Source organism: Chenopodium album, chromosome 8 (assembly GCF_948465745.1).
Source record: "Chenopodium album chromosome 8, dcCheAlbu1.1, whole genome shotgun sequence".
Classification (NCBI taxonomy): domain Eukaryota; kingdom Viridiplantae; phylum Streptophyta; class Magnoliopsida; order Caryophyllales; family Amaranthaceae; genus Chenopodium; species Chenopodium album.
The window spans coordinates 15,777,796-15,804,416 of record NC_137841.1 but is presented as its reverse complement, the minus strand read 5'-3'; the positions used below and the strand labels follow the sequence as shown (position 1 = coordinate 15,804,416).

General features: G+C 34.5%; 1 long non-coding RNA gene across 8 annotated transcripts; it reads right to left on the bottom strand.

Annotated features, from left to right (window-relative positions):
* Nucleotides 1-5,057: 5,057 nt before the first annotated feature.
* LOC145641729 (uncharacterized) lies at nucleotides 5,058-13,196 on the bottom strand. Of its 8 annotated transcripts, none has more exons than XR_014115511.1 (6): nucleotides 11,478-13,196; nucleotides 11,139-11,325; nucleotides 10,981-11,033; nucleotides 8,842-9,668; nucleotides 7,658-8,539; nucleotides 5,058-5,362 (listed from the first exon to the last, which is right to left on the bottom strand). It is a non-coding gene; the product is annotated as an uncharacterized LOC145641729 (long non-coding RNA). The 8 variants fall into 8 exon arrangements; XR_014115512.1 differs by having other exon boundaries at nucleotides 7,658-8,982; nucleotides 9,575-9,668; XR_014115510.1 differs by having other exon boundaries at nucleotides 6,397-9,668.
* Nucleotides 13,197-26,621: the final 13,425 nt, after the last annotated feature.

Here is a 26,621-nt window from a genome sequence, read left to right as displayed (position 1 = left end):
CTCGTGAGATACGAAATCTGTTCCTCACGAGGAGAAACAGAGAATTCCTCCATCTTTTCTCGCTTCAGGAACCATGTACTTTTCCTATAATAATAAAAACAGGACACATTAGTAAGAAATGGAAGTCTGAAACCAATGGACTAACTCATAATATTTCAAGATATATGAACCTAATTTATGCAAAGTAAATAATATAACATACCAAAACATACTCCCATATCTTATTATGAGTGGGCAGATTTCAAAAATCAGTGTAGTTAAGCGGCCAAAGAAGAACGTAAATTCATCAAAAATTTCCTTTGTAGGTCCAATTGGTTGGCCAAATGAGTTCAAAATAATAACTTGGCGCTCCTCTCGTGTACGAGCATGAACCTTTGTAATCTTTGTTGGCCCTCAATGCTTCTTCTTTTTAGCCTCTATTTTAGTTAACGTATTAGTTCAAGTAATTTATTTAATATGATAATAAGCTATAGTATTTATACATGACTAAAAACTAGAGTAATTTGAGAATGTAAATAACAACATACCTTCCTTCTCATACCTTCCTTCCTCTAATTCCAATTCAGAACCAACACCATTGTCATTGTCATTGTCATTCATCTGTAGATCATATTCAGTTTCATCTCCTCTTATTTGTATTGTATTTGTTCTATCATGATCTGTTGCAATCATTTCATTCCTTTGTAATCGCCTTTTTAAAGAAGCATTTGAGTTATTATCACGAACTTGATGTAGTTGAAGATGCTTCTTCTTTTTAGCCTCTATATTTGTTCAAGTATTAGTTAATGTATCTATTTACTATGCTAATAAGCTGAAATATTCATTACTAATTCAAAAAAAGAGTAACTTCAAAATATTAATTGACTTACCCTCCTTTCCATATTCAGCTTGTACCTCCATTTCCAATTGATAATCAACATAGTTAAAGTCATCATTGACTTGCTCCAAATCATTGCAATTTTCATCTCTTAATATGGTTGTATGAGTTTTATCTGCTGCAACCATGTCATTATTGTTTTCTAATTGCTTTTTTCGGTTTTCAAGATACGCTGACGTGGACCCCGGAGAACAGAATGGCCTCTTTTTCTGCCTTTTTTCTGATATAAAACCTTGTTGCTCTTTCTCAGGATTATTCAATGTGGGTTATTTCTTCTGGTTATATTGTTCTTGAACCTTCTGAACACAATTTTGTAGGGCTTGGTGATGCTTTCGTGTAGGATTATTTTTCCTCGAAAATTCACCCATCGTTTATGGCTGAGCTATATATATATATATATATATATATATATATATGGAGTACACATTGAAAGGCATAAATATTAAATTAGGGGAAAAAAACCATATGTGCAGTATTAAGTCAGAATTTTTCTTAAGGTTTTACCTTACTTTTTTGGCAATTGATATTTTCAGTTTTCATGTCACTAGGGGTTTGATCTTCTTCAGCATGCCCATCATATTCAGACGTTGACTCTTCATCCTTGTCTTCCACTAGTTCATTGAACTTTCCATTTTGAACATCTAGACAACGAGTTTTTTCTTGCAAAATCTTGTTAGCAAAGAGTTCAGCTCCTGCACCACCTTTAGTCTTCATCCGTTCTACATTCTTTTCCAATTTCTCAAATCAAAGTCGTTCATATTCTGAAAGTTGACTTCGCTGTATTGAAAATTTAGACATATTACCTTTCATGTGTAGCAACAAAAGATCAAATACAAGCAAAAGCATTAGCCTAATTGTTACTCCCTATGTCTCATTTTACTTGCAACATTTTGACTGGACACGCTTGTCGATGCACATGTTTTAATAAGTTATAAAAAGATTATATTAAGAAAATATACATTAAAATAAACCCAACAACATCTTACATAATTATATTGACTTTCATATAATAGCTAGAAAAGATGGTCAAAATGAGATGTGTGAATATTGCAAAAAGTCAAATAGTTGCGAGTAATTTGGGACGGAGGGAGTATATGAAATTAATAAAAAAGTTTAAAACAGAATTTTTTCCTGCTCACTTCTATTAGGAAAAAGATAAGAGGATTCAACCAAAGACACATATATAGACATATTAGATTATAGAGATATGAGAAGTAATGCAATAAAATACTATATTGGCTACATGATGTGACAATGAGTTATTTATAGATTTATAATTAGCTACACCGTTTGGTGTTTCCTTCCCCAAATTTCATAGAAGAATCTAGGCCTAGGCAAAATACTCGGGTCATAGATATTACATTACATTGGTTCATAATAAGCACAGCAAGACAACAAAATGTAGATCTAATAATTTAATACACTAGTCGTTGGAGCATGCACGTATGCGTGCGCCCCCTGACACTAAAATATGTAAGCTTTGTAACTGAGATCGTGTTTTATAGTTTGGGGTGTTATTAACATGCTGATTAGGGGAGCTTGATTTAATGTTTTGTAAAAATAATTTGTTGTATTGTTAATGTTAATCGTGTGTGATTATCTTGAATATCCAATATTTTTTGATCGAATATTCATAAATTTTGGATCGGATGCGGCTCGATTCATCGGATTTTGAGAGTTTAAAACAATCACTAATTCTTGATATAAGTTTATATAAATTTAATTAATAAGTTTATAATAATTCTAATTTTTATTCGCGTAATTAATTTTTATCTTCAAATTTGTTTTCTCATTACCATAAATTGGATGTTCTTGTGTTTTTAGAAATAGCAATAAGGGCTTTATATAATAGAGTAAGTTGAATTCTAATTTGGTTGATTGATTAAATAAGTATTTAAGAGTACTATTGTGAATGTATAAATATGAAATGCATGATAATGCGTTTTCTTTCTCATATAACTACTTTATTCCTTTTAATAGTACTAATTAATAACCTCTCTCTCTCTCTCTCTCTCTCTCACACACACACACACACACACACACATTTATCTCCTTTCTGACTTTATTTCTCCGTTCTTTTTTTTTTAAATGAGTTTGAAATTAAAGGTTCACTTGCTCACATTTCTCCCTTCCTTTATTGCCCCAAACTCTTTCTCCCTATCTTTCTTCTATCATAATTCTTCTTGTCGTTATTCCATTTTTTTTTTAAATAGGCTTTTAAAACTATAGGTTGTACTTTCTTGCCTCCTTCCCCTCCTCCCATATCAATCTTTCTTTCTCTCTCCCCTGAGCCCTCTATCTTAGCTTTTCTTTATCTCCCTCTTTCTTCTGGCCTCTCTCTGTCTCTCTCTCTCTCTCCCTTACTCATATCCCCTTATCTCTAATTAGCACTCTAACTTTATTCGGTCTTTCGACCTCCTCTATCTCTCTTGGCCCTCGTTATCTCACTCTCTTTTTCCCAACTCCTCTTTCTTATTCCTGTTTCTCCTAAATCCTCTTTTCCCATCTCTTGGCTCCTCTCTCCCATCTCATGGCTCTTCTCTCCCAACCCTTCTTTGTCTATCCCCTAACATGTTCTTTAATTTACTCTTAGCTCATGTCCTGCCTTTTCTCTTTCTATTTTATTTTACCTTTTCTCTCTTTCATAGCACGTTTCTCTTTTAGCCCATCTCCCCTTCTCATGACCTTGTCTTCTCTCTCTTTAGCACCTTCATCTCTCAACCCCTCTCTATCTTTCTCTCTCTTATGACATTGTCTTTTGGTCTATATATCTATTCTTTATCTTTCTCTTGGCCTCTTTTTATTTCCCAACCCATTTCTCTCTCTCTTCCATCACTTTTCATTCCTGGTTCCCTCTCTTTTTTTCTCTCTACCCCTCTCTTCCTTCCCCATCCCCCCCTCTTTTTTTTTTCTCTCCATCTCCTCCTATTTCTTCCTCTCTTTTTCTCTCCTCTCTCAAGTCTCCTCCACTCCTTCTCCCCTTACCTATCTGTTACCCTTTATCTTCCTAAAGTTATCTATAAGTATGATTGTATTAACATAAAAAAAAATAAAAAAAAATATAAAAAAAAAATTTAGACATGAATCTAACATGATTTTTTATCATAATGTTGAAAATTTTAGGCCTTGTTCTATTGACCTTATTTTCACTCATTTCAGGAAAAATAAGTTCATATAAGGGTTAATAGGTTTAGATAAGATAAATTTAGAAAAAATAAGTTCAAATGAGTTGTGATAAGAGTTTATCAGGGCTACCCAAGTTCAATTTATTACTAAAATAAGTTCTAATAAGGGTTAATAAGTTCAGATAAAATCAAATAACTTCATAGATTTAAAAATCAAGTGAATAGAACACACTCTTATTCTAAAAGTGTTAATCAATTAGATGCCTCAATTGTCACGAAATCACGCTGTTTAAAATAACATTTACTAATTATTTAAAAAAAGTGTGTCCAAATATAGTTGTCAAAATCTAGTCCCCCTATCTTGCTATCTCTTTTTTTTCCCTTTAGCTTTCTCGTTATTTTACTTGTCTTTTTGTAATTTTGACTACGTTAAAATGTAGTGCCATCTTCTCCTTAATGACACTCTAAGGGTCTGTTCTCATACGTTGAAATTCAGTTCAGTTCAGTTTAGTTCAATTCAGCTCAGTTCAATTCAGCTCAGTTCAATCAGTTCAGATCCGCTCCTAATTTCCTTCTCTTATAAAATATTCAGTTCAGTTCAGCTCAGCTAAGTTCAGTCAATGAGAACAGGCTCTCTTTTCATCTCCTTAGTCTACTTGTTATGGAGAAAAAGTAACAATTTTGCAACTACATGCTTTCATCAAACACCAATCAGTTTATAATTGCCCCAAGAAAAAGTGAACAAATATCGAGATAACTTGTAAGAACTCTTAAGCATCAATAAGAAGGCGAGGGTAGTACAATGACCCTTGATTATCATACTCTTCTACATAATGTTCTTAGCATACAAACGTTAAGATTCATCCAACAAAACAATGAACAAATAAAAAAAATTGAAGTTACATGGTTTGTATGGTTAATTAATTTGTTTGCTGGTTGGTTATATTTATGCTATTTGGGCAATCCATCTGTTCCTATATAGAAAAATGTGTTCGCACATAATGAAATTGCAAATGGACATTCATACAAATGGAATAACAAATTGCAAATGCACATTCATACAAATGGAATAACATAGCTACTAATTACGATTAATGTTAAATTCTTAGAATATCCATTTGAGTAACATCAAATGCAAGAAACTATTCAAGGACATTTTAAAGCTATCTTAAGCTAAAACACTGAAATGGATTGCCTACTTATCTTCACAAAAAAAAAAAAAAAAATAAAAAAAAAAAATAAAGTGGCAAAAATTATCCAGTACCCATAATTTATTATTAAAAGTTTAACACCCAACAAAACCAATCAATTGTTTCCACCAGCAGATACTCGGCCTAGACCTCGACCGTCTTTTGATGAGCTGAAAAATGCAAACATAACACATTGATTATTAATCCTTTCACTGGAAGGGGAGCAGGAATGAGACACGGTCACAAAGATCACATACACAATATATTAGACACTTAAATTGCAAGAAAACTTAAGTATTCTTTTTCTAGTTTCTTCTTCTAGTTTTACGAGCAGGCTGATTGAACTAAGTTTTGAAATAGTTTTGTTAGTTCATCTTGAAATGGGCATTAATTAGGCACACACAACATTATTATGCCTTACTATGGCTTACCTGCATAAACAAACAATGGCTTACTAAACCCAAAAAAAAAAAAAAAAAATCTAAGCAAACTTTATGCATGCATCTGCAAAACCACACCCCACTACATTACAATAAATTCAGCATATATACAATAGGTTTATAAGACATAGCAACATATTTCAATCAAAATACAAATACAAATGTACCTTCCACATTCATATGTCAAGCAAAATAGACAAAGCTAACGTCATTCAATATCATATCCATAAGAGACCCCTACTACAGATACAAAACAATTGAATAGCAAACAGGACAAAGCTAAAAAAAAAATAGCTATATTCCATTGAATATAAAAAGACTATGACTCATATCCAACATTCTTTCTTCTAAATTCTTTAAAAGGGTACATGTAGGTGAGGAAATATGCTAAATGTGAATCAAATTCATTAAGCATCATCAACTAAACACACTAACAACATGGTCACACTCAAATAGCATCAACCAAGTCACCCTCACACCTACCCCCATCACTAATAATGCAAAATTGGACTTTCCAGCATTGGTGGCAGTAGTGCCTTTCCATACAAATAATCTCACTCATCAATCATCAAAGTAGAACAATACAATTCACTAACCTAGAAAGACGCAATCCCTTATACCATTAAGAACCCAATATCCCTAAAACAATTGAATATAAGTACTAATAGTGTAATGAAATTAACACCATTTATTAGTATTCTGTTATAATAACTTTAAGAAACAAATATAGGAATTGGAGAAACCAAGAAGAGACGAAAGTTCACCTCTGACATTATGACAAATGGTATCCCTCCCAATCCTACTGGGTAAATCTGTAGTAATCATGAAACCAAGTATATGCCAAAATGATTTTTTATTTGGGTTAGATCAGTTTTGAATTCTAATATAGGTTAACATCAGGTCATGTGATTTCTAAATAAGTTTAGTTTGTAGGTTGAATAATATGACAAATTAAAGTAGTTTAAGTTCTCTAATACTCTATTGAATGATGTGTATTACTTTTATTTGAGCTGCTTCATGAACTATATCAAATTCCTTTCCCTCAAGTCTTCGTAAAGTAGACTCACAACCTTTTTCATGACCAACCTATATTAAACACCTGCATTGAACTTGGGTAGCTACTATCTTCTTCACCTCTTCTGAAGTCCCATCATATAACAAAAGCAAAAATAGTATAAGTAAAAATATCAATAATGCTGAAAAAACTAAATTCTGTAGTGATTGATTCAGCTTCTTATTCCTCCATAAAAATTAGTGAGACTTTAAATTAAATATCATAATTTCATAGTAAGGTATATTCTAAAAATGCATCCATGAAATAGTTTATAAGAAATCGTATGCCACTCATCTCCTACTTAGTTGCTCTCTAAAGAAAAATACATCAATACACGAGAATGGACTCAACGATCCACAATGGAGGCTATACTATTAAAGTAAATAAATTACAATGTAATCAAACATATTTTTTAGTCCAGACTTTACCAAATTGCTTCGCAAGAGAATCATGTTATCTACGACACTAAAAAATACCAATATTTTGAGCTATCTTAACAAATTTAATGACATTCATACAACACTTAAAATTCACTTATTATAGCTCATAAATAACAATTTTCAGCCATATTATAAGCATGTACAAATTCTCAATTCAAGGTAATGCTAATGTTAGCTACCGATCAATAAAGTATGAGTAATAGTTTTCCCAAATGCTCACTAATACTCGCATCAAAATAGAGAAACTCAAATCAAAATAAACATGGATAATCAAGAAATCAAAAGTGAACCAGATTTAACTATGAGCATTTTGGATTAAATTACACAACTAAACTCATTTTTTCCCCTCTACAGAATTCCAACAATACCTATAAATAAACAAAATCCAAATCTAAAATTTCAAATTCATCAAAATAAACACCAAAAAAAAAAAACCATAGAAATGGACTAAACATAAATGATCAAAAAAGATACCTGCCAAAGAATAAAAGGATACTAAAAACGGAAGGCATTGGAGATCGAAGAACTCACTTAATGCTGCTCTTTCGCTAGCCATTAACCTTTTCACTTCAGATCCCATTCAATCTCCCCATTTCCCCTGTACTCTCTTCATGAACAAAGAAGAAATCATTTATTTTTTTTAAAAAGAAAGTCAAAATGTGATTTTGACATGAGGTTAAATATCTACAATATAAACTTAAATTATAAGATCAAAAGACGGTTTGTTACTCTGTTCCAGATGAATTAAGAACCCTCTTTTTCTTATAATCATAAGAAAAATTTGTTTAATTTTGCAAGCTTTATATCTTCCCGTATTTATTAAAAACATGGAAAAATTATTATAGTAATTTGGGGCTTATAAAAAAACTGAAAATTTACTGAGGAGCAACAATTCCAGGATGGTAATAATGAGTGTTCTCGACTCTTCCAATAGTTGGAGCTGATATTCCAGCAGACTTCATATAGAAAATAATCAATAAGATACTGAATGATCTAAATCAAATATATAAATAAATAAAACCCTAGCTTTATGATGCATGGGAATATAATCCCAATTTTTTTTACCAAATTAAATCGAAACCACCCCAAAATTCTGAAATAATTTGTTACCCTCCATTTCTACATAGATAGAAATTAAAGCATCGTTCATAATCAAGGTACAAGAAATATAACGAAAAAAAAGGAAATGAACAAAACCTTAAAAGAAGAAACAATAGCACCCAACCAATCTTCATGATGAAACAATGAAGGAAGAAACCGAGTTAATTATTATAGCATTCATATTATAGCCTAAATGTTCAAAAATTTGTAAGTTAGGTCATGAATCTCTCCTTGGGCCCTCAAACCACCATAAATACCGACAGTCTTGAATCCCTTCGCAGCTGTAACTCCCCCAGAAATCTACAAAAGAAACTAAACACAGATTTCAAGCTTTTCTTTCTTCATTTCAGATATGGAAATAGACGTCAGATTCTGTCTTGCTATCCTTTTAACTCAATATTCAGGATCAGCATGACCTAATTTGCTAACCCTACTCCCCCAACCCCCTCAAAAACTACGATCATAAACATGCAAATTGGTACAATGAAACACTTAAGAACTTATAAAATTGTGACACTTTTGAACAAATAATATAAATAGTAAACTGCATTCATGTTAGATAACATTGTTCAGGATAGATAAGAAAACACAAATATAATTCGGAAATCAGTAACCTGCTGCCAAGGTCCTTCGAGGATAAGTATAGGAGCTGCAGGTATATAATTCGCTGCAAGTACGTCCTTCACCGCATCAATAGCAACTGACGACATGAAGACTATTGTCAATTCCCTCCTAGACCCAAACAGTCTGCAAAACTGATTAAAACATGTATTGAAATAAAATGATTCAGGGTAATCCAGACACCATACAAATATCATTTTCCAAACTGAGCAACTTAATTATTAGCTTACTCTTATAAAAATCTTACAATTAAGAAATTATCTAGACCTTTTTGTTGTTGAATCCTGGAAGTTTGACAGAAATGTGATGGAAATAAATCGACGTAGTTGAACAAGTTTGGACTTGCTACATTTTTAGAAAATGCGCAAACTTTTAGAGTTTTTCATATTAAATTCAAAATCTATAATACTAGAAAAGTGGGGTAATGCAAAAAACGAATTTAATGAAAAAAGGAAAAACTTATAACATACTTCAGTGTCTTAGAGCTAAACAACCCACAAATTTAGGAACTGATACAACTCAACAAGACAATAATCAACATTCTAATTCACTCACTAATTCACCAAACCCATATGAATTAATCATTAAATTTGACATAATAAGGAAAAGAGAATATATACTTATAAAAAAACAATAAACATTCATATAAGCACAACCCAAAAAAAAAAAAAAAAAAAACTACAAAAATCCATAAAAGCAAGAAGTCACTCATAGAGTTCGAGATACTTATTATGAGGTTTGGAGCTCCAAAAGCATTTAAGCAGAGTGCTTGAGAACTTCTCTAAGATTATCTTCCTCTCGATCTTCTCCTCTTTTCCTCCTGGAAAACAAAGTAGGGCGAGCGAGTGAGAACTACAGAAACTTTAGAGTTACTATAGCAACTTTAGAGTTACTACAACTCAGTTGTATTAGGGCTAGCAGACAGATTAGAGCAACTGCATAAAGGATTTAAAAGCCATTTCCATATAACCTATCCAAAATCCTACTAATACAACAATCAAGTAGATTAAAACTTCACTTATTCATTGACATATATAATTCCTATTTTCTAGAACAGTACCCCAAACTCAGCAGAACAAGAGGTAATAAAATAAATAGAAGATTTTCACCCAAATTCAAACATAGGCCACTATTTATCAATACTATTAACTATACGCAAGAAATCTAAACTAACTCAAGCATCACTAATTAAATCCTATTACAACTATAAATTAGTCATAATCACACTAAACTCATATCTTAATCAAAATTGAACACCCCCTTCCCCACCAAATTAATAATATTAATTAATATATCCCTCCAAGGGAGGCAATTATTCATCGGCTTGAATTGCTTAATGGACCGAGAATCCTAAATGAGTGCTAGTATCCGAAGCAGTTAATATCTTAACAAAGAACCGGAATTTCGGCCTTGGCGGCCCATTCACCCTGAATCAGAACTTTTAAACTAATCTTGCTACAACAATACAAATACAAACAACCCATAATCCACAAATGTATATAACCATCATCATAAACTAAACCCTTCAATACTCACTATACAAGTACTTAAACTATTAGTGATCATACAGTCTTTCCTCTTTTTCTAAAGTTAAAGTAATATAGGCATAAACTTCATCTGCTTTAGGCTCAACCTAGGAATACAAACCAACCAAAAATAATCGTCTCATACCAGCAAACAATAATGCCTAGAAAAAGCTAAAAATTAAAGGCAAAAACACCTGTAGTTCAATATTCACAAATTGACAAAGTATCATAGAAGGCAAATTAAAATGTAGAATTTATTGATATAATTCCTTGATTCTAGTTGCTTCCAAACACACAAAATCCACCTTCAAGAATTACTCATAATTTCATAATTCAAAAAATACAAATTATAAAAGTGAAAAATTGAAAATACAGTATAATAAAAATGAAAAGATAGGAATAAGAAACGTAAAAATATTATAATAGAGGATGAAAAAAGAAAAAAAAATACTTGTTCCATCTGACCATGTGAAAAGTAGAACACACTCTATCCTAGCTGTGGAAGACTGGAAGGTATTGCACAGAAGAATTTTCTAGATTTAAATAATATAAAAATAAAAAATAAAAAATAAAAATAAAAAAAACAGAACAAACATCCAATAATACCTGAGTATCTTAACCTCAAACTCGAATCCACCTAACCTTGGTCCATCTTCTTCCTTGCAAAAATTAAATTTTTAACATCTAAAACACCCATATAACGTAAAATAGTGAAATTAATATTCAAATAAAGTCAATATCTTGAAAACTTATGAGACTAATACCTTAATTTTGGTGGGGTTGAATCAAAGATCCAAAGTAATCTCCTCTTTCTGGAAAAATACTGAAGAACATAAGGAGTAACCCGAATAGCAACAACCCATGCTCCGAACATCAATCTGTGGGATCGAAGCTGCGGCGGAGCTTCTTCCTTGCTTGGTTTCTTATAGAACATTCCTCCGAACATCTTTGCTTTAGGAAACCATTTGAAATCAAATTCAATAAAAGAAACTATATGAAAAGCCCAGAAATAAATAGAACAACCTTCATATAAAAGGTAAAATCTAATCGAGGAGATGAACATCAAAGTATCGAACCAATTAGAACAAGAAAGATAAATGAACCTTAGCAACCGCGTCACTAAAACCGATGAAATTAAAACACTGAGAAGAAGCAAAGCCCATCGCCATGGCTTTTCAAGGATGATCGGTGGTTTTGATCTCATCGCCATCATTGTTGAAGGAGGGCATATTTTCTCTCTCTAGGTTTCTCTCTCATCGCCATCCTTGAATTAGAATTCTGAGCTTTTTTCTTTGAGATGAGGAGGAAAGAGAAGGAGCTGAGGAAGTCGGTGAGAAAGCAGTCAATTAGTCAAAGCACTCAAGCTTCAACCAATTAGAATAAAGGGAAATTTCGAAATTTCATTAATTTCAGGGGTTTTGATGTAATACCGCCACAAGTTACTGTTACTAAGTTCCCATTTTTATTAAGGGTTATAGATTGGGAGTCTTGACAAATAAGGTAGACAAAGATCAATGTGGAATTGTGGATTCATGTTTTATCCAGTAAAACACCAGAAAGATTTTAGGGATTATTCTAGAGTGTAGGGACATATAAGCACCAATACACCACAAGGGCATGAGAATATAAAAATTACCCATTAAATGTACTGGAACCAATAAATAATGGTCATTATATAGTACATAAAGAATATTGAGTTTACATCGCTGTGTTCCAGCCCACCTTGAGACTAAGATAAGGGTAATAAGGTGAGTTGGGAGTTAAAATACCCAAGTACTACAATACAATTAAAAGAATACTTAGAAAAGCTATACAAACTAAATACAAAACAATAGGGATGAGGATTAGAAGACTAAAGAATTGAAAGCTAATATCACGAGAGATTGAGATTTGAGAGGCTAACAACTCTTCTTCAAACTTTCGATTAAAACCCTAAAATCTAACAATACTAATGAACTACTAAAATGAGTAAAATCTAACAATGCAAACAGATAACTCTTCTTCAAACTCTCAATACAAACATTGAAATTTAACGGAATACCTTTCCTAATTTACCTCCCATTTAAACCTAATCAGCCGCATAAACTACCCACTTAACGCCACAATAAAATACATTAACACATTCTGATTTACCTCCCATTTTGACCCAATTGTCCATTACTAAGGATTACTACAGCTTAATTTTACCAATACTACTGCAACTTTTGGAAATTGAAACACAAAAGTATAGAAATTTCAATAATTATTAACTATGCAATGTCAAAACAAAACTTCATAAATATACTTCTAAGCAAAACGAACAGTTAAAATTCTCCACTCGCGTGCAGATTTTCGAGCACCTCTAACTGAAGAAACTACCGCCTCAAGCAACACACCAACGCTTCAATGGATCGAGCTAATGAACACCAATCTCATTTACTTCCTTAGTTTTTTCATGTCGAATCGTCCCTATGCAATTTTCCTCTAATTTTTTGTTTAATTTTACTACCCAATTTTGGGTGAAATTATCTACTCTAAGGTTTTTGAGTTTTGTCTGAAAGTATGAATGGAAATATGGAAATGGGGGAATTGAGGAGAGAGAAGGACAACTTGTTCTTTTTCCTTTGTTTTTGTTTTGTGGGCTAATTTTACTCTTTTTTTTTCTTTTTTGCCTTGAAATGAAAGCAGAACACTACACGTGAAGGTGTTTCAAAATTTGGTGAAAAAAGTAGAAGGAATAACAAAAATTTGTGCGCCTAGTTTTTATATGGTTGCATTAGCTTCCTAAATCGTCGCATAAGCTATGCTAATAAAACGGCTCTACATAGTCGTCACATTAGTTGTTCTTCTTAGAATGTTCATGAAGAGGGCGTCACACTAGCCCACACTAATGCGATGGTAATAGAAACTAGCGTTGTATTATCCTTTTTTAAGCGTCTCATCTGTTCAAAAATGTAGTAGTGGAAATGTAGATTGTGAGAGATTTTCATTTGAGGACTCTATGATTGATTTTCATGCTCTCATTAGAGATGTGAGACCTTGTGTTGAGGGAGTAGCTACCCCTTTGCCTATTTCTCATATCCCTTTTTTTCAAAGGTTTGACCACATCCCTTCTTGCCCTATTTTTCTCCCTTCCTATCTCAAAGAGCTTATTGGGGACCCCCTTGTTTATGATGATCATAATGTCCCTCATTCGTCTGTTGTTGAGGAAAAGGGTGATGTTTCCACCCAAAAATATTTTAGTGAGGAGGATTTGCCTCTTTCTTTTTCTTTTCATTCTTTTTTTCCCCCTTCTTCTTCTTATTTTCTTGTTCTTCCTTTTGATCCTTCTTCTTCTTTCTTTTGGCATCTACCTTCTCACTTGCGTGCAACATTCTTGTTGCATTTTCTTATCCCGTCATTTTCCTACCGTTTATCTAATCTTATGAAATGATTAGTAGTGCATTTGACAAGCTCTTGCGTTCATTGCAATACTATTTTACTAAAGCAGTCAAGCTTGGACCTTAAGCAAGCCTTTCTCGGGAAGTAAGCCGTGTTTTATCGCTTTCATTTTCTTTTCTTTTTAGAATAGATTTTCTCTCATGGAAATGTTTGTGTCCCTTTTTCTAGGTACATGACTTGAAGATATACTTTGGTGAATTAGTTTGAATTAAGAATCAAGAAAGTTTAACTCCTATTTTTGCTATCATATGGAAGGTAAGGTTCAATTTTTGAGGAAATTAGCTTTGAAAGGTTTAATTGGGTCATTTGCGGGTATTTACACCCACCTAATATACGGTAATATCCTTCCTTGCTCTTTCTCAAGTGGATGATGACTTGTTGGATACATGTTGGTTTGTTGGATTGATCTTCTTGTTTTCCCCTCCCATGGTTTCTATAATTAATGTTTGAGTGTATTGTCTTATTCAAGCTTGGGGGAGGGAATTCTATCATGTTTGATGGGATGTTGATTCACATGCATATGCTATGCACCTTTGTATATGTTTTTCCATGTTCTTATATTTTGAAAAACTCCAAAAAGATTTTTGTTTCTATCAAGGCAAATTTGCAATGTGTCTTTGTTTTGTTCTTGCTTTGGACATAATACTTTTGGACTTGTATAGTTGAATTCTTTTCTTCTTAAATGGTAACGGTGTGCACGGTTTGAGAGTATGTTTGGTTGATTCTAGGATAGAGTATGCTAAGGTAGTCGTTTAGAACTATTGGGACCTTGAAACCGGATTCTATTTGTTTTTGAAAATTTGCAATTGCTCCCTTTTGGTGAATTTGAAGCTTTTAGTGAGTTTTTGTCACAACCTTGTGAGGTTTCATGATTTTCAAGTCTTCTACATATCTTGCATGAGCGGCTTGGATCCTTGACTATTGCGGACCTAATCTTGAATCTTAACTCATAATTCTCAAACACGAGACCGAACCAACTAGGAAGGACAAAGGCAACTTTTTGGGGTGGTAAGTTTTCTTTTTCTAGGATAAGCTTCTTTATTTTTAGTTCATTAGGTTTACATCTGCCTTCTTGCTAACCATTTGAGCCTTTTCCCTTCTTTTCAAGCCACATCCTTAGAATTTTTAGCCTTTTGTTTCATTTTGTTCCATTTTTGGTTTTTGTGAAGCAAATGGTCATGCTATTGAAGATTGTGGTATATAAGTATGGATGTTGGTTCCTTTTGTAAGCAAGCTTGTCTTATGTATATTTTGTGAATAATGGCAAATGTATGATAGAAAAAGACATCCAAAGTTAAAAAAGGCAAGGACATAATAAATGCAAAGTTGTAAAAGACGTCCAAAGTTAAAAGAGGCGAGGACAATTGCTTTGAATATATGCATTAAAAGAAAAAAAAAATAAAAAAAAAAGGTGAAAATGAGAAAATTCAAAAATATTTTGATGTGATTCTTTTTCCCATTTTCAAGCATTAAGGACAATGTTTCCTTTAAGCTTGGGGGAGAAGCGTTTACGCTTTTTGTATATATGTTTGTGAGTATAGCTTTAAATAAGATTGAGGGTGTTAATTTGTTTTTGTTTGGTGACTACTTGATTGTGGTTCTAAGAAAGGTCCCGTTCTTTGCTTCACTATTAGGGATACCACCAAAATTTTAAATTCAAAGCCTACCCTCACCCTATTGTCCTTACGTTACAACCATTGGGAAAGACCTTTCGGCCTAAAGGTTGAGTCACATATTAAGGGAGGGCATTATGAGTTAAAGCTTAAGGAAAGGGGATGCAAAGTCAAGATGTCGAGAAACCTCAAATCTATTTGTTTTTCCGGTTCCTTAGAGGAACTATAGAGACACTCACTAAAAATTAGATTTGAAGCTAATTGGGAGAATGTGCTAAAATGTTTTGAGGTGAAAGTGAATTGCGTTTCTTTAGTTCTCTATGCTTAGCATATCCTATGTTTCAATCAACCTTAAATATCTTAGAACATGCACTCCCTTACTTGTTTAGAAAGATTTGCATTCATTTATACTTGTACATTTGGAAAAGTCCTTTCATAAACATTTGTTTGCTTTTCTTGTATTTTGGTTTCTTTTTCGTGCTTTGCCTTGTTTGTATTATTATGAGAGTTATAGGTTAATCTTTTAGGAAACCTTTACGAGCGCATCACTCGTCCTCTAGGGCTATCTAGGGGTTTAAATGACTTGTCTTTATTTCTAAAATTGACCATAATTCCTACGAAAGTGAGTTAGTGTATGTTCTTGTCTCTTCTCTTCTTTTTTTTGTTTGAATAAACTCATCATCATTTCTCCCTTGGTTTTGTTTTGCTCGAGGACGAGCAAAAGGTGAGCTTGGGGGTATTTGATGGGTGTCATAAATGGCACCCATTTGTTGAGCATTTAGGTTGTTTATACCTTCTTTTCATAACTTTCATGCTTAATAAATGCTTAGTTTATGCTTTTGCTCTTGGTTTTACCTTTCCTCTCTTATTTTATGGATTTTGTGCATTTTGATGGTTTTTCTAGTATTTTCTCCTTTATTTGTTCTATTTCGTTATTTTAGTTGCTTTTCCTTTTTTTTAGGTTTTATTGATTTACTTTTCATTTTATTTTATTTTCATTTTCATTTCATTTTCTTTCCTTTATTTTCTTTTCATTTTATATAGTTTTCTTTCTTTTATTTTTTTCATTTTCACTTTATTTCTTTTAGTTTTGTTTGCTAATTTTGAGTTTATTTTACTTCATTTTCTCCTTGGTTTCATTTGTGTTTTGTAGGTGGATGTTCCAAGTTCAACTCCTTGCACTTGCAAAGCCACGCTCTCAAGCCGGGTGGTGTTGAACCCACGGTGGGATTGTTTTAGGGCTGCCTTCTTTAGTGTTCATCACGAGCATGCTGTGAGGACGATGCTCGTGCCCACCGGCTACTCATCCCCACCTCAAGCAATTTTCCCTTGTTCCCCAATTCATTCCCCTGTTCCCCAACTCACGAGCAGCAAATGCATAGCCCCACCTTCCAGCCTCACTCAACCGAACCACCAATCTGCCACCAATTCACATCACCACCATTCGCACCACCTTTCCCCTGTTTTCCGGTAGCCTTTACAACTCACAAAGCAACCCCTGATCAAGCCACGCAAATCAACCACCAACGCCACCTTATACCTCCGCAAACTGCCGACCAGCCACAACCACCATTACCTTCTTCACCATTAGCTTGCCGCAACAGCAATCTACCAACATCCCGCACTAGCAGAGCCGCATCCCCTGTTCCGACCACCGCAAGCAAAGCTGAGCTGTTTCCTTTCCAACGCGGGCGCGCTCGCATTCACCGTGGGCGCGCAACCTTACATCGCGGCCGCGCACAGCTGGGTATGAATTAGGGCCGTTGATTTTGATGATCGAACGGTTTTGAATGATTTGGCTGATGGCTGTGCGAAGCATGGGATTAATTTCCACTTGTTGGGGCAGCGAAAATCGAAGTCCATTGACTTCGTTATTTTGGGGATTGTTTCTTTTAATTTTCTTTTAATTTCTTTATACTTTTCTTTTCTTACTTACTTTTATTTTTATTTCATTTTCTTTTCTTTTATTTTTCTTTTACTCTTTTATTTTCTTTTAATCCTTGTAATTATATGTACCAATTTTTAGGTTAGAGAGATAAACAATTAGAATTAGAATTATATTAGAATTAGAATTCATTTTCTTAGCTTAATTGAGAGCTTCTCTCTCTAGTTTTAGGGTTAGTTTTAGGAGTAGATTTTAGAGAGAGAAAGTGAGGAATTTCAATGGTGATTTGAGTGATTGAAGATTCAATCAATGAGGATTTCTAACTCTATCTCATTTTATTGCTTTATTTGATTTCATATTTGTTTTGTTTGATTTTGATGCTTGATTGTTGATTAGTGTAATTGTTCTCCATATTTTGATGATTCTTGATTTCTTTAGTTGTTTGTGACTAGATGATGATATTTGAGTAGTTGTTTGGCTATGGATAGGGTGAAACTTGTATGATTGATTGATTGTGCTTAATTTGGGGATTGTGTTGAGATTAAAGTGATTAATGGAAGTTTGCATGTGTGTAATTTGATTAGGCCTTGAGAATTATGATAGATTGCATTGTAGTTTCTAATGATACGGACCATTGATTTAAGAATTGCAATTGTCGATTGAGCTTGATTAGTGATGCTCCTAGTTAGAGTCTCTCGTAGTTGGCGCTAGTTTGACCTCTAGGAGATAGCTTGTTGACTCTTTTGATTGAGCTTTGCCATTAGTCTTCACAACCATTGACTTACATGTATTTCCGAGTTTCTACAATTGTCATGATTGCTTGTTGATCCCGTTCATAGTGCTTTATTTGTTTGGTTTCTTTATTTATTAGTTGTTAGTATTCTCTCTTTATCTTTGTCTTCGACGTAGCTTAGGCGTATAATTAAGAGCGCTTGAACATTACTGTTCCTTTGGGTTCGATCCTTGACTTGTCTCTATACTTGTATATAGGTTTGTTAAGTGTTTATAAATTTAGTTTGATCGAGGGAGGATTAGTTTCAACGACCTAGTTCCACCCCTCGTCACCATCGCCGGGCGCTGGCAGCCAACGCCAGACGACGGGATCGTCTCCTGGCGCCGGACACTAGCATGTGGCGCTACAGTCTAGATCTTTGCGCCGTTATGGAACATCGATCAGGGACTGTTTCCAGTAATTTGCTCTAAAGGGATTAGCCTAAAAGTCGAACTAAGTCTAGTTTGATCAATTTCTTAGACTTTAATCGTTGGTAATTAATTAATTAAATTTGCAAAGTCCTTTTAGTCATTATTTTATTTATTTAACTCATACACAAGTCAAACAAACGGTTAGGAATAAACACATAGAGTATGCACAAGTAGTCATATAGTCACGATATGATGCAATGAGTTTGCAACCTAACCATGGCTCTAGTTCTCTAAAGTTTCGGATATGAGTTAGTCAAAGAGGGTCCATGGTTATTGTAGACACCCATTTGTGTCTCCCCAAAACCAAACCCAGTGATGAGTACCTTTCACGTTGAATCATAATCGAATGAAACGAAAGTGTGGAAAGTCTAGTGTTGCGGAAAGTTATAATTTCTTTTCTCCTCTCTCTGTTTTTGAAAACTTTATTTTAAGAAAAGAGCCAATCCAGTTTGGTTGGTCCGTGATATGGGTCCAATAGTAGTGTAGTTGGATGGGGCTTGCAAAGACCTTTCCAACGATATATTATAAGCCCAATTTCGATGAATAATGAGGAAGTTATGGCCAATTTACCAAACTGGGCCCGGTTTGAGCTTTATGTACGGCCCAATGATCTCGGGGAGGGCCTAATATGATTTATCATTCCTAATGCAATTAGGAATGGTTTTAGACTTCTAGAATCTTATAGAAGGTTCTTATCATTCCTAATTCAATTAGCATTGATAAATTGACTTTTGTTGACTTTTCAGAGTTTTAATCAAAATCAAATAGCATTTTCGAAGAAATTATATTATTTTATCCTCCAGTACGGTAAACTTATCGGATTTTCGAAAACGCGTTGGAATCAGGCTTGGCGCCTAACCCCAATCCTTGGCGCCTGGAACCAGTCCTGGCGCCTGGCGCTAGTGCTGGTGCCTGGCGCCAGCTAGCCAGGGTTGGCGCCAGCTCTGTTTTCTGAGGGTCAGACTCTGTTTTGTTTAATTTATCTTTTTGGCTGATTTTCTCTATAAATATCGTATTAAAAACTCCGTTTTCATTCACCAATCATCATCATCTACATTCATTCATCATCTACATTCATTCATCATCTACATTCATTCACCAATTGATTTTTATTCATTCATCTCTCTTCATCATTCAATTCTTTCTTTCTAAACCTTTGTTTTCTCATACAAAATTCCGCATTCGCAAGATCTAGAAACACCTAGCCATATTCGAAGTTGCCTTCGCCCTAGACGTGAAAGGTTTTAATTTCTGAGGGTTTGGTCCCAAATCTCTCTTTCAATTATTTAATTTAATTGTTTTGATTATTATTATTCCTTGAAGTTACTAACGTGTGTATTTTGTTATTAGAAAGAGGTACGAGGCATCAAAGTAAGTACTTTAATTGATTTATTTATTTATGATGTAGAAATCATGCTTAGATTGATTTTGATTCCTAGTATCATGTCTAGGGTATTTTTAATATTAAATATGATTCCTGCGATGCTTCCTATGTTCTTCCTAATATTTATGATTGTTAGTATCATGTTAGGGTTAAAGATTTGATTTTTATTGCTTAGTGACATGCTAGGGTTTGTTATTAATCGTGTTAGTATCATGCCTAGGATCTTGCTATGTTTATTATGCTTTAATATTAACATGAACATGATTATGATTATAATTGTTATAATTTATGATAATTTATGAATATTATTATTATTATTATTTTGATGATGATTATTTTTATTCATGATTACTATTATTATTATGATGATATTATTATGATTATTATTATTATTCATGATTATTATTGATTATGTTGCTTGATACATTATTTATTCTTTATTGCTTGATCACCTTCATTGCCTGTTTAAAGGGAATTTGTACTTGTAATCATGCTTAATAAGATAATTAATAATCTTGTTTAGGGTTAATTGTGATTATAAATTCAAGTGATCGCCAATAATAGTTTATTTGTGCATTAAATTCAATCAACATAGATTAAACAGGTTTAGGGTTAATCCTAATGATTGCATGTTAGTCAAAAAGCGCACATGAATACGATCAGAATAAAGTAGAGGCCTATTATTAGGGCAGGTTCAATCTCTTTTAGGTTGGATTTGTACCATCATCCCCGAACCCTTATTTGGTTCATGACCTTATGGAGTTGACGACCTCTTGGATTGTTAAGGGGTGTAATCTTCATCCTATGAACGGTTTACAAGTTCCTAAAAACTTTTTGGCGACTCTTTTGCTCAATCTTCTTCCCTTTTGGACGCCACCGTACTTTAGTGTATGATCACAGTGGGGTTCAAACTAGTGGGATTTTAAAGGCTTGAAAATATTCCCTACAATTTCTAGCGACTCCACTGGGGAGGATTTCTATTTTAATTCCTGAATTTGTTTCGGCAATGATTTAGAATGAGTGGATGAAACTCGAAAAGTTCTAAGTATTTCATGTTCGTAATTTTGATTAACATTATTGTCATATGCATAAAAAAGATCTCATTGGAAAGACTATCCTTAATGAGTTAAAGACATAGGATTTTACACGTAGGAAATTTGAGGAATGTCTTTCACAACTAGGACTGAAATAACACCGCGCGAAACTGGAAAATTTTATCGAGCACAAAAAGCTGCTGAGGCATGTGGGAAGTAGCGTCAGGGGCCAGAGCTTGGCGCCAGACTTTTAGCCGTAGCACCAGACGCCAGTATTGGCGCCAGGCGCTACAGTTAAAAGCTGGCGCCAGTCTCTGATTGCTGGCGCCAATTTCCCCCAATATTGAGCCAGAAATATGCGTTCTAATTTCGACCGGTTTTTCGTATTGTTTGCTCGATCCTACTTCCTGATTGAATTTTTTCTCACTTTTCTGAAACCCAAATGTGTTCTACATATGGACATAACCCTCTGGGAATTCATGCTCCATCTACCTGATTGAACGCTCCGTGCAACAAAGGGTACATCCGAGATGTTGAATTCACCAAACCATGGAAGCAAGTTTTTTCCTAAAACTTGCGGTGTCCCATCCACTTGCGCCAACCCTTCACGGTTAGGCTTCCGCGCGGTGCATCCAGACAATTAACCATGGACCCTCTTTGACTAAACCATATTCCGAACTTTAGAGAACTAGAGCCATGGTTAGGTTGCGAACGCATTGCATCATATTGTGCCTACTTGACTAATTGTGCATTATTTGTTGTGCATATATGTTCTATGTTTCTCTTAACCGTTTGTTAACTTGTGTTAAGACTAAACAAATAAATTAATGACTTAAAGAACTTTGCCTAATTAATTAATTAATTAATTAATTTGAGTCAATAAAGTCTAATTTTTTAATCGGAATTGACCTAGTACGACTTTAGGCATACCCCAATTGACTAATAACACCGAAAACAGTCTCAGACCGAAGCTCCACTATTGGCGCCAAGGTCTGAGCTGTAGCGCCACACTATGGAGTGTAGCGCCTGACGACAGCTATGTTGTCTGGCGCCAAGCTCCACAGTGTGACGCCAGTCCTGTCGCTTGGCCGACAGTTTGGATTATTTGTCGAGTCATCACCTAAGGTCTAATTAATCAGTTTTCTGTTTAATTCGGTTAATTTTGCTGTCAATAATATTTAATTGAATCAATGATCGAGTTTAGGCACTAAGTCCCATGGTCTTACACAAGAGTCCAAGCATGTCACTTACACTCAACGCACACACCAATACACATATTTTGACCATGATTAGGAGAGTCTTGTGTGCGCGTTTTTCCGTCATTTTTTTTAGGGGGGTAAGTCGGATATTAATCCTCCAATATAAAAATAATAATACTTAGTTCCCTAAAAATATGTACATTATTTTTGCAAAAAATATGCACCCTTTTCTTTTTCTTTTTCCCCTAAAATAAACCATAAAGTCAAGTTGATTCGAGTCAAGTAATTAAAACGCAAAATGGTTTAATTTACAGCGCGTGGTCAAGAAAGGAAGGACGATTAATCAAAGATAACCTCTTCGTACAAGTCCAACTTTTCGACAAACCTATAGCTTGCAAGAGGAAAGCTAGGGTTATAATGGCAACTCAAGAAGAAGTCAATGATCTTAAGAACCAACTGGCTACTGTGACTGAGACACTGAAGCTTCTCGCACTTAGGATCGACGATCCCGTGAAGCAACAACAAATAGACCTCATGCAAGAGAGTTTAAGCAAGTTGTCTAGCGACTACAAGTTTCAAGAGCTTACATCACAAGGGGTCTCGGTGGACAAGGATCTTCTTCCGCAGAAGTTCAACGCCAACGACATCCCAAAATTCAGAGCAATTGACAACCCTTACTTCCACTTAAGAGCATTTGAAACAATAATGAGTATCAAGAGTATCGATAGAAGGTCTTCCCTTCTCTGTTCTCACTATCTCTCAAGACCGTTTGCCAACAATGGTTCTTTTCTCTCGAGAAAGAAAAGACCTCTACCTGGGAGTCTATAGCGAACGCTTTCGTAGATAGGTACAAGTGCAACATTCAAGTCGAGACTAACCATAGAGAACTTGAAATCCTCAAACAGAAAGAGAATTAAGGCTTCACCTCTTTCTTTAACAAGTGGAGAGAAACCTCAGCTAAGATGATTGAGGTGCCGAGTGAAAAAGAGTCTGTGAGACTGTTTATCAAGAATCTCCAAGAAAAATATTCCAAGCATCTCAAATACCAAAATAATCTCCATACCTTCAAGGCCGTTTATGACATTGGGATCAATATTGAAGATGACTTGGCTAAGTCAAAAGCTGCCAACAATAACTCCAACAGTGGCTGGAAAGGAAAGAAGAACAACAATCCTTCTTCTTCCAAAACCGCCCACTCAAATAATGTTAGCACCTTTAATTTAGGAGAAGTTCTTGCCATGAACAACCAAGGACAGAAGAAATCATTTAGGAGGAACTTCACTCCTATTGGCATGAGTTATGACATCGCATTTGATCGGTTAAATGCAAAAGGTCTTATAACTCCCATTGGACCATTCGGGGACCCACCAGTTGAGAAGAGGTCGGTTAACTGGAACCCCAATGCACACTGCAAGTATCACCAAGGTAGGGGCCATTCCACTAAAAGCCGTTGGAAGCTTAAGGAAGCTATCCAAGACCTAATCGACAATAACAAACTGCCATTGCCCCCTGCCCGTAAGAAGCAAAGCATCGACAATGCACCTCTAGCTCATACCCTAGCTATCTCCGATGAGGAAAACGAGGTTGACCCCTCCTCTCTCATTAGACCTGTTGAAGAAATCAGTGCCATAGAAAAAGAAGAGGAGGTCTTTTTCGATGTCAAGGATAACCTTCCAGAGCCGGCGAATAAAGAAGATATACAATTGCTCACATTGTCCATGAAGGAGGCATCGCAACTACTACGTGAAGCTCTCAAAGTTATGAACGAACTCCATAAGAAATATGATGAGCTTCTACTTCCAAAAGAAGAACCTAAAAGAGAATTCACACTAGTGAGAACAACTTATGAGGCAAAGCATTTTCCCTTACAAGTCACTGAAAAACCCAAGAAGAGCAATAGAATTTACACTCCAATTGGGATCCCATACGCGCGAATGTTCGAAATGCTCTCCGAGAGTGGCGAGGTCAAACCTCTCGAACCGAGACCATTCGAGTCATTAAAAAGGACAGATAGGTATTACTGTCAGTATCATCAATCAGGGGGTCACACTATAGAAAACTGTTTCAAATTCAAGAATTTGGTACAGAAAATGATTGATGAAAAGAAACTAGTCCAAGTTCAACAAGAGGTGGATACAACCATTAATGGAGTTTGGGACAATGATGAAGAAGATGTCTACCTAAAGGACATAGTAGGACCTTCACCTTCTGTGTCATACACCATAGATGACATTTGGGCCGAAGAAGATTCATCGATAGATGTCCTCACAAGATCCGAGAGAATGCAACCTCCCGTTTCAACACAACCTATGCCAACCGTACATCAAGTTCCCATACCTATCATCGAAGACAACGACATTGTTAAACAGTTTAAGAAGACAAAAGTTGAGATGAATGTGTGGAAACTTCTGGCAACATCTCGAGAACATAGGTTGGCTGTAATGAATGCCTTGGATAAAATCGGGATAGATTCTGACACTACTCCTGAGGGACTAGCCAACTTCCTCACAAGTGACCTTCCTAGTCCGATTAATTTGATCACCTTTTCTGACAAAGATTTACCCCCAGAAGGTGACAAACATTACAAGGCATTAAACCTCACGGTAGTCTGCAAAAGGATGAATGTTCCTATGACTCTTGTAGACAATGGATCGGCTATCAATGTCTGTCCACTTAGAATTGCGAGGATGCTCGGCATAAGGGACGAAGATTTAACTCCGTCCACACAAGGAATAAGAGCCTACGATAATACTCGTCGTCAAGCTTGTAACACCCCAATAATTCTCCCTTTTAAAACCACTTAATTTAAATAAAAATAGAGGAGAACCATTGGCATGTTACCGCCACGTGTTAAAACGTTAAGGCTTTATCAAAGTATTGCAGCGGAAATCCAACTTAAATCTTAAAATAATATAATTTAGAAAACCAATAAGTCAAAGCTTACAAATTGGAACCATAAAGACCCTTATTTAAAAACCAATAATCAAAATCCCAAAACATAATTAGAATAGTAAAACATAAATAAGTTTAACACAAAGAACGAATACTCTCAATCACACCAATCCCTTGACAATGCGTATGTCAAATCCCCGAACTTCACATCATCAAGCTAACCTGTGCAATACTGCTCCCCAATAATACAAGTGTAATAATTGGATCATCACAGGGTCATTGAAAGGCGAAGGCCATGACCAAAAGAAAACACACAAAAGCACGCAATCAGCAAAGCTGAGTACATACAAGCTACAACGCACAAAACCTAGCATGCTCAACTAATTAAAGTAAATAAACATACAACACGAATTCATTAATCTAGACTCCACACTTAAACAATTCAATCGACTCAACATACTTGCTAATCAATTCCAAACACTTGACTCTTTATATTTAATTTAATTAATTTAATTTGGAATAAGCAATAGACGAGGTTGTCCAATCCACCAAATCATTTTGGTCCCAAATGACCATTTAAAATAAAAGTTTAGCGCGATGCAAGAATGGGCGCGACTCCATTCTCACAAAGTTAGTCTAGGATCCCATCTAACTTTCATTATAAAAATAAAATGTAAATACCAAAAGAAAAGAGGACATGTTGATCAAACAAGCCTCGGAAAGCCACGGGCTACCACCGTGTACCCCAACCCATAATTGTCAATACTCTAGAAGTGCACGCTTTCTAGAGTTTTATTGCTCATCCATGTTTCACTGTACGTGATTACAATTTTAATTAATAGCCGACTCATTCAAGAATACCATACATAACAATCATACATCAATTCACTTTTAATCTTATTTAGGACAATGGTGATCACATCACAAGTTGACCTTTAGTTCCATTAAACTTCCAAATTATCCAAATTGTTGAACATAGTCAACCACCTAGCCATTTTGGCTTAATCCACTTTTACTCAACATACTAACAAGTCATGCTCGAGTAATAAATAAAATAAATAATAACCTTGTGGAATAATTAATAAATTCATTCCACTTAAACCATTCAACTCCAATCCTTTAATAATCCAAATGTGGTTAACAAACCAATCCAATAAAATATGTTTGTATCAACATTCCATACAAACAATTAATCCAATATAACTCAACATGTTTGCATCCATAATTCCATACAAACATAATCAATTCACCAAAACATGTTTCATAAACATAAACAAATGAATTAATTAAATGTATAACCAAACAATTTTCATCCAAGTGTTCTCTAATCATGAAACTAAGTTCTTTTCTTTGGTACCTAAACATGATACTACTTACAACGAAGTAGACATGTACGTACCTCGTGTAAACAATTCGGTTGGCCACTTAAAAACTAGAAATCACCTTCAATAAACTCCTCTCCTAAACCAAACAATAACATCTCAATCAATACCCAATCAATCAAATTTACAGCAACACTAACTTACTTTAAAACCTTAAAAATCCAAATCAAACAACACTTTAAAACCCTCCCTTTAGTTAAAATTAAAGGCTTATATATAGTTCTTTAAATTTTCT